This window comes from Ananas comosus, linkage group 18, assembly GCF_001540865.1.
Source record: "Ananas comosus cultivar F153 linkage group 18, ASM154086v1, whole genome shotgun sequence".
Lineage (NCBI taxonomy): Eukaryota > Viridiplantae > Streptophyta > Magnoliopsida > Poales > Bromeliaceae > Ananas > Ananas comosus.
In genome coordinates, this window is record NC_033638.1 from 5,280,813 (window position 1) to 5,298,329 (window position 17,517).

Consider the following 17,517-nt stretch of genomic DNA (forward strand, 5'->3'; position numbering starts at 1 on the left):
ATCGTAAAATAGAGTTTTTGGCAATTGGAGAAGGGATGGGTTTCGTCACAAATCAACGATCGAATTTAACGAAACAAAAATGTAGATTCGATGCCCCAGCCATGTTGAACGCGCTGGAGCAATCCGATCAGAAATCCGACGGACGAATCTCCAGGAATCGCGTAAAGTTCGCTGAGGGGTCGAAATTGGCAAAACGAAAAATCTGCGAAAAGCCTAATATTTTTTTGTACCGTTTTGCGTGATTTCGAACGTGGAGGTGCTTCTGTGCAAAATACATGCGCTGGCAGGGACTTAGCTGAAAATAATCAACTTTGGGGGACTTTTTTTTGCAAAAGTGCACATGGTATGTAATTTGCAACTAGGGTTTCTTTGCACGAAACCCTAGATCTAGCTGACCCAGCTACGCCCTAGCCGTCATCAGCAAGTCCCTGCCCTAGCCGTGCGTGCACCCCGGCCGCTGGCAAGTGCCTCGGCCGCTAGAAAAGCTTGGCTCGGCCTCTCCTCCATCATCTCCTCCACCTAGCCGCCACCATCCTCGGCCATTGACCCCAAAGAGTCACATGCACCCTGGGAAACTTGATCCCCTGGCCGAGTTCCCCCTCCGACGTCGTCCCCGTCGGCCCCTACCGTCTGTGCGTGCCGCCGGTGCCGCCCGTGCTCTGTGCGGCCAACCAAGATCCAGTTTTGGCCGGGCTAAATCTAGCTCGAGCTCGCGAGCTGCCGTCGCCTCTGATCGGCCGCATCGCCCTCCGGGATCTCCGTCGACCCCCTCACTGTCGTCGTCACCGTCCCCGCGGACCCCGGCAGCCGGCATTGCTCCCTGCGGCTGCCCAGACTCAGCTCGGGCCGAGCCTGGGCTGGCACTATCTCTGCGCACCGCCGCCGCCCACCGTCGGTCGCACCGTCTTCCCTCGACTTTCGGCAACCGTCGCCGTCGCCCCGGCGCTTCCCCGGCCGCCGATTGGCAGCCGTTGAGCCGTGAGCCCTAGCCGAGCCGCACTGGCTGCCTCCCGCCGCCAGCCAGCACGTTCCTTGTCACGCCTCGGGGTCCTTTTTAGTTTAAATGCATAGCGGAAGCGTCCAAATTTTTTTAAAAAAAAAAAAAACTGACCCCCAGGGTATGCCAGATCCGCCACAAATACAGGAAGCCCACTGTTCACACGGACAGAGTCTCTCCTGTATTTGCACGGTGTCGCACAAGTATAAGACATATAACCATGATACAACCACTACAAATGAATATACAATATTCAATCATTTATACATTCATACACCATTCACAACAGATTTGCATTTAGAGTTTAATCATAAATCCATGAAAATATTTTTAAATCTATTTTTCACACGGAAACCTTTTTCTTTAAACGCTACCACGAGGGGTAGAAAACCATTTCCAATACTTTACATGAAAACCACGAGTGTTTTATTTAACTTCACAAACCATGTGTATATATATCCAAGTAAACAAAACCAACTGAACCATATGTCTAAGATATATCAATAGAAGTAAAGAGGGTAGAAACTAAACCAACAAACCGGGTCGGAAGCTCTATCGACTGCTACGAACGTGTCTCACGTCTCGTCTCAACCCTCACTGCCCGCTATACCTGAAAAATGGTGGGGGAGGTGAGAACATATAAACATGTCTCCCCTCCCAGTGGGTACCGCAAGCCGAAGAAAGCGAGGAGTACTCACCGGATCAGGAAGAGATAAATAAGATCATGAGCAGATATACTAAGTACAGTAGTAACAATAATACATGAACAGGATGTATAAGAACAATTACTGCTACTATAAAGAAGAACTGAATGCATACATGGGTATCGAAACTATAGTAGCAAGATAAGTATATGGAAAATGCATGCAACAACTACTACTATAGACATATGCGTCAACCGCACGTATAGACCAAATATACCCAATCTGGAATGGCCGTATTGGTACACAACACCTCAAGCCCATGCCACAACTGCTCTAAACAGAAATAAGCCGTATTGGTTCGCAACACCTCAGGCAAGCCGTATTGGTCCGCAATACCTCAGGCTGAAAGCATATAACCTCTCTTGGGCTCACGGGTTGACACTAGTAACCACTTTTTCGGAAAAGAACACCATCTTGCGGTGGATTAGACCGCTGGTGTTCGTGAAATGCGCACGAGTAATGGCGATCGATGCTGATATGCTCAAAAGCCAAACATCGGCAACTAGCCGACAATCCAACCCCTCAGGGTAAACCGACCGTATAGGTCATCGAACAGTAAGGAACACAAGTACCGACCACTCAGGTCCACTAGGATGGAACAACTCAACATCCTATCAAAGATGTGCAAGTATAATCTAGAACTAACCGTCAGCCACTAGCCGACAATCCTACCCCTCAGGGTACACCGACCTCATAGATCATCACTCGACAAGAGTCAGAACTAACTAACTAGGTCACAGATATATCAAATAATGGGTATGAGTAAACTATAATTATCTGTCGGCAACTAACCGACAATCTCACCCCTCAGGGTATACCGACCTCAAAGTTCATCGAACGATAGGAGTCAAGGAACAGACCGAATATGTCACAGATACGAGATACAAGAACCGACCAATCAGGTCACTGATATAAAGTACGAGAACCGACCAACCAGGTCAACGGGTACTGAATGCAACAACCGACCAACTGGGTCAACATTTATCACAAGTAGATAAAACTACTCTACTCCTACTCAGGATACTAATCATGCAAACAGCGAGTAGAGTAAGATGTAAACGATATGGGTGCAAGGCTCAATATACTATACTACGCAATAGTAATAACAGGAGAACAGGGATAGAAGGATATCTATCACCGAGCGTGCACCACTGTACCGACGTCGGATCGAAGTACCCACCTGTACAGCTATGGAACTGATCTCTCAACTGCGGAGACGGAACGACTGAACCTACGAAAGGTCCATCGGGTTAGAATCTAACCTACTAACATGTAACGCTACTCACAATCCCCACTCATGGCCCGACGGGAATCGGTTTTCCAAAATCGATTGCCAAATACACCGGAAGTCCCGAAAACCGCACCGGAACTCCGCCGAGACCTACGAACAATCCCGGGACACACCGACTCAGGATAAGAGTCGCCCGCTGCCACTAAACACCTATTTTAGTGTGACTTGGCAGCAAAAACATTAATTCGCCACGAAACGACTATCGTTGGATAATCGTTCCGATTCGGGTTCCCGGAAGTGTCAATTTCGACACCGGAACCCACCGTCGCTCACCGGTCATTTCCAAACCCTCGAAACGATGCGGGTGACCAGCCAACAAGGCTCCGCGACACCACAATTACTCACGAGGCACCGTCAGAAGAATTCCGAACATAAACCGCGTTTCGTCGGCGGATTCGCCAAAAAACGCACCGAAAATCACTTTCTGATTTTCGCAAAGGCCTGGAACCTTGGACAATCAATCCAGAGGTTACCCACAGCCTGCACACACTGCCAACAGCAGCCACTAAAAGTACAATTGCACAAAAACCCTCCCGATTACACGAATTCGCATTATTTCATGCGATTTTCGAGATTTTATAGCCCGACAGTGCAAACCGATATTAATTCAATCAAACCGGGACACCCGCTGACAGGTCTCGGCATGCCGGAGGCCGTGCTCACCTTTCGGAGCAGTTTCGGCCACTGTGGGAAGCGCGGGAGCGACTCGAAGTTCAGCGAACATTGCGCGCTGAAACTAAAACGCCTCTAACTCACTCATCTGGAGCTTGTTGACCCTAAATGAGGTGAGCACTGTGATCAGAACTGACTGAAGATCACCGTGCTCACCTCCAGAGGCATCGGAACAGCCCCGGGTCGCCGAAATAGTGATCCTAAACCGAAACAGTGCGCAGAACAGCAAAAACTTTGCTTACCGGCCATGGGAGAGCTAGGGCTGGCCGGCGACGGCCGTACGGTGGGCGATCCAGTCGAGGACGAGCGCGGCAGGTCGGTGGGGTCCAGGGCAGGTGCTGGCCGGCGACGGAAGGCGGCCGGTGGCGCGGCGGCACAGATCAACCCGCGACTTGCTCTCGGGTTCATGGGGTCCGCGGTGGTCCAGCGGCGACCGGAGGAGCTCCGGGAGGCGACGATCTATCGCCGGAGGTCGAGGAGGAGGTGATGCGCTCCGCTGTGGGCGGCGGCGATGCGCGGAGGCCATGAGGGCTCCGCCTTGGCCAGCACCAGGTCTTGGTGGCCGCAGGACCTAGGGCGGCGCCGGCGGCGCACGGGGATGGCCGGGAATGCGCGCCTGAGGTAGCCGGATGCCGGAGGGAGGCGGGGCGGCTGAACTAGGACGGTTGCTGCACGCCGGCCTCATGCTGGGCCGAGCTCGGCTCAAGTGGTTCCGGGTTGGCCGCAGCGAGCTCGGACGGCGCCGGCAACGCACGGGGACGGAGGGGGCCGGCGGGGAAGATGCCGGAGATGGGCCTCGACCCGAGGATGAAGACTCCACAGGTCAGGGTGACATCCAGAGGCCGACAGCCACGGTGGTGGGAACAAAATGAGAGAGAAGTTGAGAGGGAGGTTCTTCCGGCGGCCGGAGCAGCTTGCCGGCGGCCGGGGCGCGAGCACGGTGACGGCAGAGAAGGGCTGAGGTCAGCTAGGGTTGGCTGGGGGTGATGGGTCGGCTAGGGCTAGGGTTTGAGCAAGAAAACCCTAACATCCCTATTTATACCAAACGTAATTTTGCAGCGAACCCCCTCAAGGTTGATTACTTACAGTCCAACCCTCGACAGCACGTGCACTTTGCACGCCCGCACCTCGACGTTCGAAACCGCGCAAAACGGTACATAAAATATTGGACCTTTCGCAATTTTTTCGTTTTGCCGATTTCGACCCCTTAGCGAAGATTTTGCTATTCCCGAATATTCGTCCATCGGATTTCCGATCAGATTGTGCCAGTGCGTTCAGCACGATTGGGGCATTGAATCTACAACTTTGTTGCATCTGATTCGATTACCGATTTGCGACGAAACCCATCCTCTCTCCAACTAATCCAAATATCACACATAGGCCTATGTGGAAACCCAAAAACCTTTAATTAAAATTCGAATTTGAATTCCCTACCACCAGTAGGTACCAGAAACATCTCTCACCCAACCCCAGGTCACAAGCACAGAGCACGAGGAGCTTTATAATGCAAGAACAGCAAAGAGCGAAAACCGTCTTTTCGATAAAACTCTCTTTTCTCGAAAATCGTGCATCAAATCTAAAATTCATCAGCACCATTGGTTCCAGAATAGCTGAAACGAGCTATTGGATCGCTATGAACGGAGTCCGATACGTGCCGAAAGCCAACTCTACTTCGTGGCTCCTCCGGAAAACCAAAGTTACTATTCACTTAAATAATTAGTAGTTATCGCGTAACTTCTCTATTCTAACTCTTTTTCTCCTGAAACTTGACGAGTGCTTATGTAGTTAAATAACACATAAAAACATCTTCAATGGAGAGTTTAGCTACACTGTTAAAATCTCAGTCCTTACATTCCTGGGCCCCCTCCTACCGGCCGCAACCCTCGCCGGCCAGCTCTCCCGCCGTCTGGCCGCCGCCGGCCATCGTGTGCTCCTGCGGGCTCCGGTAAGCTTTAATTAGTGTTCTGCGCACTGTTTTGGGATTCCGGACGCTTTTTCGACGATCCGAGGACACCCCGACACTCCCAAAAGTGAGCACGATGATCCTTGATCCTTGCAGAACATCGTGCTCACCTCCTTTGGGGTCAGCGAAGCCCTGGTTTGTGATATAAGCATTGTTCAGGCATTGTGCATGTTATTCGCAGAACTTAGTGTCGCTCCGGCGCACGCCACAGTGGGCGGCCGTGCTCCGAAGAGTAAGCACGGCCTCAGGCACATCGAGACCTATCAGCGGTTGTCTCAACTAGGCTAGAAAGCCCTCGATTTGCGCTGTGGGGCTGTAAAACCCCGAAAATCACATAAAATGATGTGATTTTTGAAAGTTGTAGGGGGTTTTATGCAATTGTATGTTTCATGGTTGCTGTTGGCAGTGTGTGCGGGCAATGGGTGACCTCTGGACTGGTTGTCCAAGGCCCCAGGCCTTTGCGGAAATCAGATGTTGATTTTCGGTGTGTTTTTCGCGAAATCCGCCGACGAAACAAGATTTTGGTTCGAAATTCTTCCGACGGTGCCTCACGATTAATTGTGTAATCGCTGAGCCTTGTTGGCTGGTCACTTGTATCGTTTTGAGAGTTCGGAAACGACGGGAGAGCGACGGTGGGTTCCAGTGTTGAATTTGACACTCCCGGGAACCCGGATCGGAACGATTATCCAACGATAATCGTTTCGATGTGAGGAGGTGTGTTCGCTGCCAGGTCCTACTAATAATTGAGTTTAGTGGCAGCGTATGACTCGTAGCGCGAGTCGGTGAGTTCCGGAACAGTTCGTGGGTCCCGACGGAGTCTCGGTGTGAGTTTCGGGACTTCTGGCGTGTTACGGCAATCGGTTTTGAGAAACTAATTCCCGTGGGTTTACATGTAGGGATTGTGAGTTAGTGGTTCGTGTTTGTGGATTGTATGCTAACCTGGTGGACCTTTCGTAGGTCCGATTGATATTTCCTCCGCAGTCGGAAGGCCAGTATCGTATACGTACAGGTGGGTACTTCGACCCGAAGTCGGTAAAGTGGTCCACGCTCGGTGACATTCCCTATACTTTTTTCTTATTGTTTCCCTTGCATATTATATGTTGAGCCTAGCACTTGTACCATATCTCTTTATTGCTCTACTTAGTTGGTTTGCATACCGAGTATCATGTTTTAGAAGTAAAGCGGTTTTATGATTATTTGTGAGATCTATGACCTAGTCGGTCAGTTCGTTGCATCTGGTATTGTGACCTAGTTGGTCGGTTCTTGTATCTCGTACCTCTGATCTATTCGGTCAATTCACTGCATCTGTTATTGTGATCTACTTAGTCGGTTGGACTCCTTGGTGACCTGCCGGTCAGTATACCCTGAGGGGTTGGATTGTCGGCTAGTTGCCGATGTTTGGCTATTGAGCATATTAGCATCGATCGCCACTGCTCGTATGCATTTCACGTACACCAACTGTCTGATCCATCGCAAGAGGGTGTTCTTTTTCAGAAAAGTGGTTAAGAGTGCCAGCCCGTGAGCCCAAAAGGGGTTATATGCTTTCAGACCTAAGAGCTTATGCTTGGGTCATTTACAGATTAGAGCAGTTGCAGCACAGGCCTGAGGTGTGGGGACCAATATGGCATGTTTCAGATTGGGTATTTTTGGATTTGTCGTCCGGTTGATGCATACATACAGTAGCAGTAGTTGTTTATTTATACATCCCGTTCGTTTATTATCGTTGATACTGTATTATCCTTACCTATACCTTTGTTTATTCTCCGTGACTGATGAGTCCTCCTTGCCCTCATCGGCTTACAGTACCCACTGGGAGGGGAGACATGTGTACATGTTCTCACCCCCCACCCCCATTACAGATGACGTCGCGGGGCCTAGTGGGACGGTTCGTGAGGAGCGTATTTAGAGATTGGTAGAGCTTTCGGACCAGTCTATTCGGTTTAACTCTTAAACTTGCTTTCTTAAATAATTGGCATAGATGATATGGTTCAGTGATTTATTTTATTTGCATTCATATGGTTTTATGAATATAATAAAGTTCACGGAATTTTATAAATTAAATGTGGTTTTCTACCCCTCGTGGTAGCGCGTTTTTTAAAGAAAAAGGTTTCCGTGTAGGAAACGATTTTTAAAAGGATTTTCTGGTTTTCCTGGTTATTAGTATTTTAAAATGAGTTTCCGAGTAGGAAACGTTTTAAACTAATAGATGTGAACTTATGAATATTTGTGATGAACTGAATGTGGATGTGAATGGTGTATGAATATGGGTGTTCATATGTTGTGGTTGTATATTGTACTTGTGCGATGCCGTGCAAATATAGGGGAGGTTTTGTTCGCGTGAACAGTGGACTTCATGTATTTGTGGTGGATTTGGCATACCCTGGGGGTCAGGATTTTCAAAAAAATAAAATAAAATTGGGCACTTCCGCATTGTTTTTATATCAAGAAGAGACCCTAGGGCGTGACAGCCTCCATTATGAATGCACTCTTTGGTGTGGCTAATATCTCTGTGAATGTGGAATTCCCTCTCGGTGGGCTGAGAAAGAGATCCTTTCCTTGTGGAATTATGTCTCGCATTAACGTCTCCGCCAACCTCATCAGCCCCTTCCTCCATAAATATCAAATTCTGAAGCCTACAACCCTTTTCTTGCTAGGAATTAATCGGCACATCAATTTAAACGCAGCGGAAAATAGTTTTCGCACTTTTAAAATTTTTCGGAACCCAAATACATATCACATATGGAAACCGAAAACTAATAAATCAAACCGTTGCCGGCAGATCATTCTCATGTTACTATGCAAAAATTTAATCTAAACAAAAACTCCTTATGTTTAAAGATCTTACCGTAGACCAGTTAAGGTCTCTTGATCTACTGTACGGTTGAAACTGAATATGATGAACAGAGGTTCCGATTAGCCGCGCACATGCCCAGCCTCTACGCGTATCTACACGGAATCGGTGCATACCCGATCGACCTTCGTCTCACGAACCGGATGAGTCACGGACCATCTGGACGGTGCTAGCAATCCCTCATGATCCACCATTCGATGAAGAGTAGAGAAGTTGATCGAAAAGAAACATGTGCGCGGGAGAGAAATCGGAGAGATTGACCTCTATATGTATATAGATCAATAGCTAACATTCATCAAATTAATTAAGGTCCATGGCGTACATTGAACTTATTAATAAGCATATTTTGAGCTGAATGTCATGTTTGATTTATTTCAATACCTGTTGCATTTACTTGCTTATCTAGTATCGTTTACTCATGCCACAATTGACCTAGTGGTGTACTTCGCCACTCTCGGCGGCTTATCCACTGGGAACTATTGTTTAATAGTTCTCACACCCTCTTTGTTGTTGTTTTTACAGAGCCTTCCATCGCGGGAAAGGCTAGGGTTCCTGGTAAGAAGTCAGCGGCTAGCTAGAGCCTTCTTGACGTTAAATAGACAACCCTTACAAATTTATACAGTTTTCTTCAGTGTTGTATATTAAGTTATGTAAATTGTGCTTTAGCCTTATCTGTTGTAATAGAGTTTTGAGTTGTATAAGTTTAAACTTTTAATTGTGCTCTGATTACCCAGTGCAGTTAAGATTTGGATACTACTTTGTTGATTCTTGTTGTAGACGCCTAGTGTACATTGTGATAGTTTGGTGTACACGGCGGGTCTGTGCACATTACTATGAGCTTTCGCTGAAGTCCAGGACGTGACATTAGGTTCAATGCCACTATACTCATAGCCTAGATTCATTAACACTAGGTCCAATGTCCTTTACTACCTAGGTTCATTCGACTCTAGATTCAATGTCACTATATTCATAACCTAGATTTACTTGACTCTAGGTTCAATGCCACTCATGTTCTTTTTTTCCTAATTTTTCACACTTAGGAATCATACTTGACATGCCACTCATGAATCACCTATGTTCATTGATACTAGGTTTCATTGCCACTCATGATAGTTATTATCTTAATTATCCACAGTTAGGATTCTTTACATATCACCCTTGTCAAGTTCTTTACTATACTTAAGAGTTCATCGACTCAAGTTTAACATTCATGTCATTCTAGCATATTCTCATAATATGTCATCATGCATATATTCTTTAGCATCTCATACACATGCCTATGTTCTTATCGAAATGGTAGTCAACATATCTCATGCATTCTTTGGTATACATCTTATGCATTCATCATAATCTATCATATGCATTCATTATCACCTATCTTATGCATTCATTAGCATATAACTCATGCATTCATTTACTTTGCAGTTGGCTACCATTACATGCATCAATGACGAAATACACTACACTTTGGCATGGAAGCAATCTAATCGCTTCGGTGAGCACAACCCACGTCAAATCGCTTTCCGATTACTTGTCGACACTTGCAATCGGCCGCCCGCGGCACTCGGTGTCCGGTTCGGCTCGATCTTGCTAATACTCACCAACCGTGCGTCGATTCGCAGCCTCGAATTTTAAAGCTCTATAACTTGATGTCGTGATGCTAGGAATCCGTTTTCGTGATTTTTGGACATCGTCTCGGCCTTCCAGGCGGAAACGAAACCAAAAACGTCCTTTTTGGCCATATCTTTGCGTAGGCTCGACGGATCGCCGAATTGACTTCACCAACGATCTAGAAAACCTAGCAATTAGGTTTACATAGGGTCAATTTACATTTAAACCCATCTATGACAAAAACCCTAATTTTCGTGCCCTAACAATGTCATTTGCAACATACACCAAATAGATCTCTAAAACAAGCAAATGCAAGCTTGTTGAACCTCTAGGAACTCATCTAGAACCATTTAAACCATTCGTAGGGTGTTTAGAACAAATCCTAGAAATCCACCATGAGAGCACTATGAAGAAACATAGATTTTCATGTGTTTCATGGCCTCAAAAAGATTTATATACTTTTAAGAAGATCAAAACCAAAGATTTATGGCATAAAACCAAACCCTAACCTTGTTCTTACAAGAAAACCTCACCTTAACCCAAAGCACTCCAAGGTCCACCTTGTAGAAGAGCTCTAGGTCTTCCAAAAGCTCCAAATCTCTAAATCCTTCTCCAATCTCCTCCAAATCCACCTTGGAGTAGAGTTTCTAGAGAGAGAAAGGGAGAAAAGAGAGGGAAGAAGGGTTCTCAACCACTGGTAACAAGAGAGGGTGCTGGGGGTTTTTATAAGATGCTACAATTGCATTTAAACCCTCCCTTTCTTCATATTTGCAGCAGATCAAATTATGCTGCGAAGTACACTTAGTACCGGTACTAAATATTTTGTCACTGGTTACATGATTACGTACAGCTAAACCGGAGAGTTATTTTCTCGGATAACAGTACTGGTACCGGTACTAACCAGGGATGTGACCGGTTTAACAGTCTGGTACCCATACCACTTCAATGCATTACTGGTAATGTAAGGACTGAGATTTTGGCAGTGTAGCTAAAATCTTTGTTGCTGATGTTTTTGTGTGTAATTTAATTACAAAAGCGCTCGTCAAGTTTCGGAAGAAAACGAGTTAGAACGGAGAAGTTATGCGATCGTTAGTTTTCACTTAAAGTGAATAGTAATCCGGTTTTCCGGAAAGGCCACGAAGTAGAGTTGGCTTCCGACACGTATCAGACTCCGTACATAGCGATCCAATAGCTCGTTTTAAACGGTTCAGCTATTCTGGAACGAATGGCGTTGATGGATTTCAGATTCGATGCACGATATTCAAGAAAAGGGAGTTTATGGGTTTTACACATATATTTATGTGTGGTTTTGGAAAGTTGGAGAGTGGATGGGTTTAGTCGCAAATCGGCGACCAGATCGAACGAATCAAAATGGTAGAATCGATGTCCCAGTCGTGCTGAATGCGCTGGCGCGATCCGATCGAAAATCCGACGGGTGGATCTTTGAGAAAAGCGAAATGTTCGTTGAGAGGTCGAAATTGGCAAGACGGAAAAATTGCGGAAAACCTAATATTTTATGCACCGTTTTGCGCGATTTCGAACGTCGAGGGGCTGGTGTGCATAATACACGTACTGGCAGGGACTGAGCTGAAAGTAATTGTCTATGGGGGACCTTTTTGCAATTGTACACAAACATATAAGGGGGCAAAGTGTAGATTTTTAAATGACAGTGGGAAAAGTGAAAAATCGGATTTTGATAGGAAGGTTTTATGTATTTTAGCCTACAAATTAACCAAATAACCTAGCTGAATAATAAAAATAAAAACCGAGACATAAAACCAATAACTAGAATGGAATAGGTTAGCTAATTACATAGTTATTAATTGAGTAAACACACTAATCAGCGTTTTATTTGATTAATGATTGGCTACAAATAGTAAATCGCTTGCTAGTGCAAGCGATTAGGAGCCATATATTATTAATTAGCAATGCTGCATAATTATCAGAAACTAATTAATGAAAAAATTATTTGAGTTCTCGAGTTGCTAAGAATTAAGAATATAATTACGAAAATAAACTAAATAGCTTAGATGCAGCTATTAATTGAATAAGCACACTAATCAATTTATTATTTGATTAGCAACTGATTATAAATAATAAATAACTTGCCCAAATAGTTAATTAACATATATATATTAATTTAAGTGCTCAAGCAGTTAGTGTGTAACTAAATAAGTCAATTATAATATCAATTATAATATTAATTAGCAATGTTATATACATTTATCAGAAACTAATTAATAAAAAATTAGTAAAGATTTTGATTTGTTAAGAATATAATTATGAAAACCAAGGAAATAACCTAGATGAATGGAGTTGGAAATAATTTACAAAAAGTGATCTGTGCAGTGCAAATTTTAAAATCGAACAAAGTATAAAGTAACCTTATACAGTAGTCACCACCTGGGGGGAGGGACAAAAGACTCACAGAAGAAGCTAAATACATAGGCTCAGATGAAAGGCATATTTAATCAGGAGGGGGAAAAAACTCACAGAAGAAGCTAAATAAATATGAACCAATTGAAATTTTTTGTTTGAGGCTCAGATGAAAGACATATTTAATTAGGAGTGTGCACTCCTATCGACCAAGAGGACATTCGAAGTGAGATTTCTTTCATCTATCATCATCGCCTAGAAAATACATTAGAAAAATTAGTATTAATCACAAATATATTCTGCTATTCTTCTTAATTCTAACATAATGTCTCGGAAAAAAAAAAGGAAAAATTTAAGCAGTCTTCACAAAAAAAACTAAAAAGGTAAGGCTCAGTTAAATTGGCAAAAATGCTCATAAGCATAGAATAGTAATAGAAGCAATAGATTACCGTAGGAGGAACATGTGTGCAACGACCAAGGATAAGAACAATAGGAAGTGGTTGCCTATAAATAGGCCGTCCAAACTTCCGCTTGTTCGAAGCCATCATTTTTCACGTTTTCCTCTACTTATCATCATCGCCTCAAAGAAGAGATAGAAAATAGCAAGAAACAGAAAAGAATAAAAGAAACAAAGGAGTATTAGTAAAACAACAATGTATCGAAGCAGTCGAGTCCATGCAAAGCTACCACATTTAATCCAAAACAAAGACAGGAATATCATATTTGAGTACAACCAATTATCTGTAAAACTGACTCTATCCAAATCTACCACATTTAATCCCAAACAAAGATACGAATACCAAATTTTGAATACAAAAAAACATATGTAAAACTGCTTTCTCACAAATAATCCGACAACCAATCAAAAATAAAATATCAGAGGATCATATTTGGCCACCAACTAAACATGAGGTGATCCAATCTCACAGCTTGTGCAAGTAAAGAATGCAAATAAGAGAACTGTTGGCAAATTTTGAATCAGTAGGTTAGAATCACATGTGTACACCAAAATTTGAACAACATCAGAACACTAAATCACAGTTAATTGCCCAAGGATTACGTTCCCCAAAAGGTAGAATCGCAATTTTCAGTACAACTAAATATCAGCACATTGTTGTACCAACTACCATCGGTAAATCCAAGCCACCTCATGCATTGAGTATATAGAAGTTTCTTAATTTAAAACAAAGGCATCAACTTAAATTTCAAATAAATGAAGTAGCAATCGGTTGCCTATGATGCAGGCCATCCAAAGTGCTCTAACCACCAGCCAAGAAGGCCCGGGCCCCTCTCAATTATCGCAATTATTTCACATTCAAGGGAAGGTCAGCATAGTATGGGACAATAACAGGCGAAAGCTCAATTGTCGCAGTCATCTAACATTCAAGGGAAGGTAATCATAGTATGGGACAAAAAGAGGCGAAAGTAAAGTACCCCCCGCAAAGGACAAAACATTATTATAAACTACACAGGACACAGCTATGAAGAACAACAAAGAGCCGACAGCCAGCAGGAAGACATTGGGAACCTGCAGAAACCAAAAAAGGGACTTGCGGATTCCACGGCATATAATTTTTTTTTGTTTTGAAAATCAGGTTGAAGGAAAAGCAAAAGAACAGAGTTTTATCTGTAGAAAACCTTGAAATAATGATGTAAAATAACTAAGTCTTCAAAGGATGTTGAAACAAAAAGGGAAAAAGAAATCGAATGCAGGTAAAAGCAAGCCGAAAACACAGATTTGACAAATCAAAGCCAAAGATGCAATTTGGGAAAATCCCAATAGCTTAAAAAAATATGAGAACACTGTTTACAAAGAAGAGAAAAGTGAAGAGGAGCAGCAAACATGAGTAGGTATGGAAATAAATAAATAAATTTTGCCCACACTACCCTAGTGATCGAGCATTATTAGATTGGCAGCGAAGCCTTCCTGATTAGTAGTGCTGACCGAGCTAGAAACCATGCACACGTCGAAACTATTCTTAGCACAAATGAGAACAACCGGTTGCTTACGAAGTAAGCCATCCAAAGTACTCTCATTACCAATCAAGAAGGCGCAGGCCCCTCTCAATTATCACAACCATCTAACATTGGGAAGGTCATCATAGCACGGGAGGAAAGCAGGGAAGACAAAGCCTCGGGGAATAGAAGGTTCAAATTCTTATCACATTCAGGTGCAAGCAAAGTAACCCACAACAGACAAAACATTGCTATAAACCGCACAGGACAGAACTACAGATATCAAGAAAGAATCTGCAGCCATCAGGTAGACATAGGGAACATCTAGAAACCAAAAAAGGGGCTTGCGGATTCCAAGGCGCATCCAATATATACTTTTTAAACCATGCTGAAGGAAAGGGGGAAGGAGGGGCCTGCAGATTCCAGGGTTTTTTTTTTCTTTGAAACCATGCTGAAGGAAAGGGGAAAGGAAAGAGTTTTACCTGGACCAAACCTCAGAACAATGATGTAAAATAACCAAGTAATCGAAGGACACTAAAACACACACAGGAAAAAGGAAGTAAAGAAAAAACAAATGTATGTAAAAGTGAGTTGGAAAACACAATTTGCAGTTTCCAGAAATCCCAAGGACCAAAAAAACATGAAGCCAGTGTTAGCAAAAAAGGAGTAGAGCAAAAACATTAAACTAATGACAAACATAGCAGAAATCTCCATCTTCTAATGTTCGGAATCTACGTAAAAATAAGTAAAAAAAACAGAGCTTGCAGGTTTGGAAAATCTCAAGGGTGTAAAAAAACATGAAACCAGGGTTCGCAACGAAGAGAACAGTGAAGAGAAGTAGAGGGCAAAGATTAAACGAATGACAAACATGCACTTTAGGAAAATCTAAATAGGAAAAATATTCTAAGAGTAAATCCAAAAATAGAGAGTTTTGACAAATGAGCAGAAATTTCCAGATTCTCTTTCAATCACCGGAAAACTATAAAGCACACCATGAAAACCAAACCAGGGAAGGAATGTTTGCAAAGAACAGAAGATCACTAATGTTTGAAAAGAAGAATCGTAAATTTGATAAAAAATTAGGATACGAAAACCATACAAAATAACCTAGCTAAATTCAGATGGAAATAGTTTATTCATAAGTACAGAATAGTAATGAGAACAAAATCTGATAGGCAAGGTAAATATATTTTGCTCAGACTCCCCCATTTATCAAGCATTAGTCAGATCCACGCCATTTTTTTAATTTTTTCTTTTTTGCTTTAGTAGCGTCGAGTGGATTGAAACAGATATGCAGAACCAAATTACCCTAGAATGAGACCCACCGGTTGCCTGCAAAGCAGGCCATCCATAGTGTTCCCATTTCTCTCGGCAGTGTAGCACCTTCGTACTTAGCACACTAGTACTTAGCACACTCGTTCTTAGCACACTATGCCAATGGCTTTCCATAGTGTTCCCATAGTGTTCAGTAGCTTGGGCAAGAGATAAAAAAACAAAAGACATGGTTGCCGAGGGATTAGTCCTTTCAAGTCTCCGTTTTTCCAAAAAGATTATACACCAAGACTTAAGAGATGGTTGCCGACGGATTAGGCCATCCAAATCTCTTTTTTTTGTTCTCTTTGTAGCATCACTGCCTCAAAAGAGATTGAAAGAACTAAAATGTCAAACGTTCCCACAAATTAGCACATGAGCAATAGCTATCATCCACACTTATCTTTACATATCATCATCGCCTCAAAAAATAGCTAGAAAATGGACAGGATCGCAAAGAAATGAAGAAAATAAAGTAATATTAGGAAAATAACAATACACTGAATAATATGAATAACCAAGAGCAAGGAGTGGCAGGAAGAGCATGTAAAAAATCTCGAGTGTAAAGCACATGTACTATTTTTTCAGAAATTACAATCCGAATAAAACAAACCTTAAAATGTATCAAAAGTATCTGTAAATACTAAGCAATCCAAATCTCCGTTTTTTCCAAAAATATTAAACACCAAGACTTAAGAGAAGGTTGCCGAGGGATTAGGCCACCCAAACCCTTTTTTTTCTTTTTGTAGCATCACTGCCTCGAAAGAGATTGAAAGAACTAAAATGCCAAAAGTTTCCAGAAATAAGCACATGAGCAATAGCTATCATTCAAGTTATCCTTACTTATCATCATCACCTCAAAGAAGAGCTAGAAAAAGGACAGGATCACAAAGAAATCAAGGAAATCAAGTAATATTAGAGAAATAACAATTTACTGAAGAATATGAATAACCAGGAGAAAGAGTGGCAGGAAGAGCATGTAAGAAATCTCAAGTGTAAAGCACATGTACTAATTTTCCAGAAATTAGAATCTGAATAAAACAAACCTAAAAAAGTATCAAAAGCACCAGTAAATAGTAAGCAAACTTCATACTATCTATTATTATCCCAACTATAAGCAAGCAGTGGAGAAAAGAATCCCAATTCATAAAAAAGAAAGGTAAAAAAAAAAAAACTGCAAAACACTATTGATAAAAAGCTTTGAAATTAAGCAAAGATAGGAAATGAATACAAACATATGTCAACCAAGGAAAGTAGATAGATGCAAACGATATTAGCAGGCAAAAATTATAAAAAAAATACCTGTATCAAAATATATTCATCTTAATGAAGCAAATATATTCACACTTTTCCTTATTTATCATCATCGCCTCAAAACAGAGCCAGAAGCAAGACCACAAAAAAAATTAAAACTGAAGTAAGAGAACGAAAAACGTGAAGAATAAACAACGAAAAAAAAGATGATATAGGATTTGAAAAAGGGCAAGATTGATGAACTTAGAGAGAAAGAACATCTTCATTCTTTTTGTCACACATTTGATGCATATTTTTTTAGCCAACAATAGGTGCATGCGTTGCCCTAAGACCATCAATCTTGCCCTTTTTCAAATCCTATATCATCATTGCCTAGCAAATTATTTGAAGCCACGAATTAGCCATTTTTTTATGCCACTATTTTTATAATATTATGATTAACATTTTGATTAGTTATATTAAGTATAAGGAGTCTCCTTTGTCAGATTCTAAAAGTCCACCATCCATATATATATATATATATATATATAT

The 17,517-nt window shown here is 42.6% G+C and overlaps 1 long non-coding RNA gene across 1 annotated transcript; it reads right to left on the bottom strand.

Moving 5' to 3' along the window:
* Positions 12,423-15,734, bottom strand: LOC109723873. Its single transcript, XR_002219765.1, has 2 exons — positions 12,915-15,734; positions 12,423-12,720 (listed from the first exon to the last, which is right to left on the bottom strand). It is a non-coding gene; the product is annotated as an uncharacterized LOC109723873 (long non-coding RNA).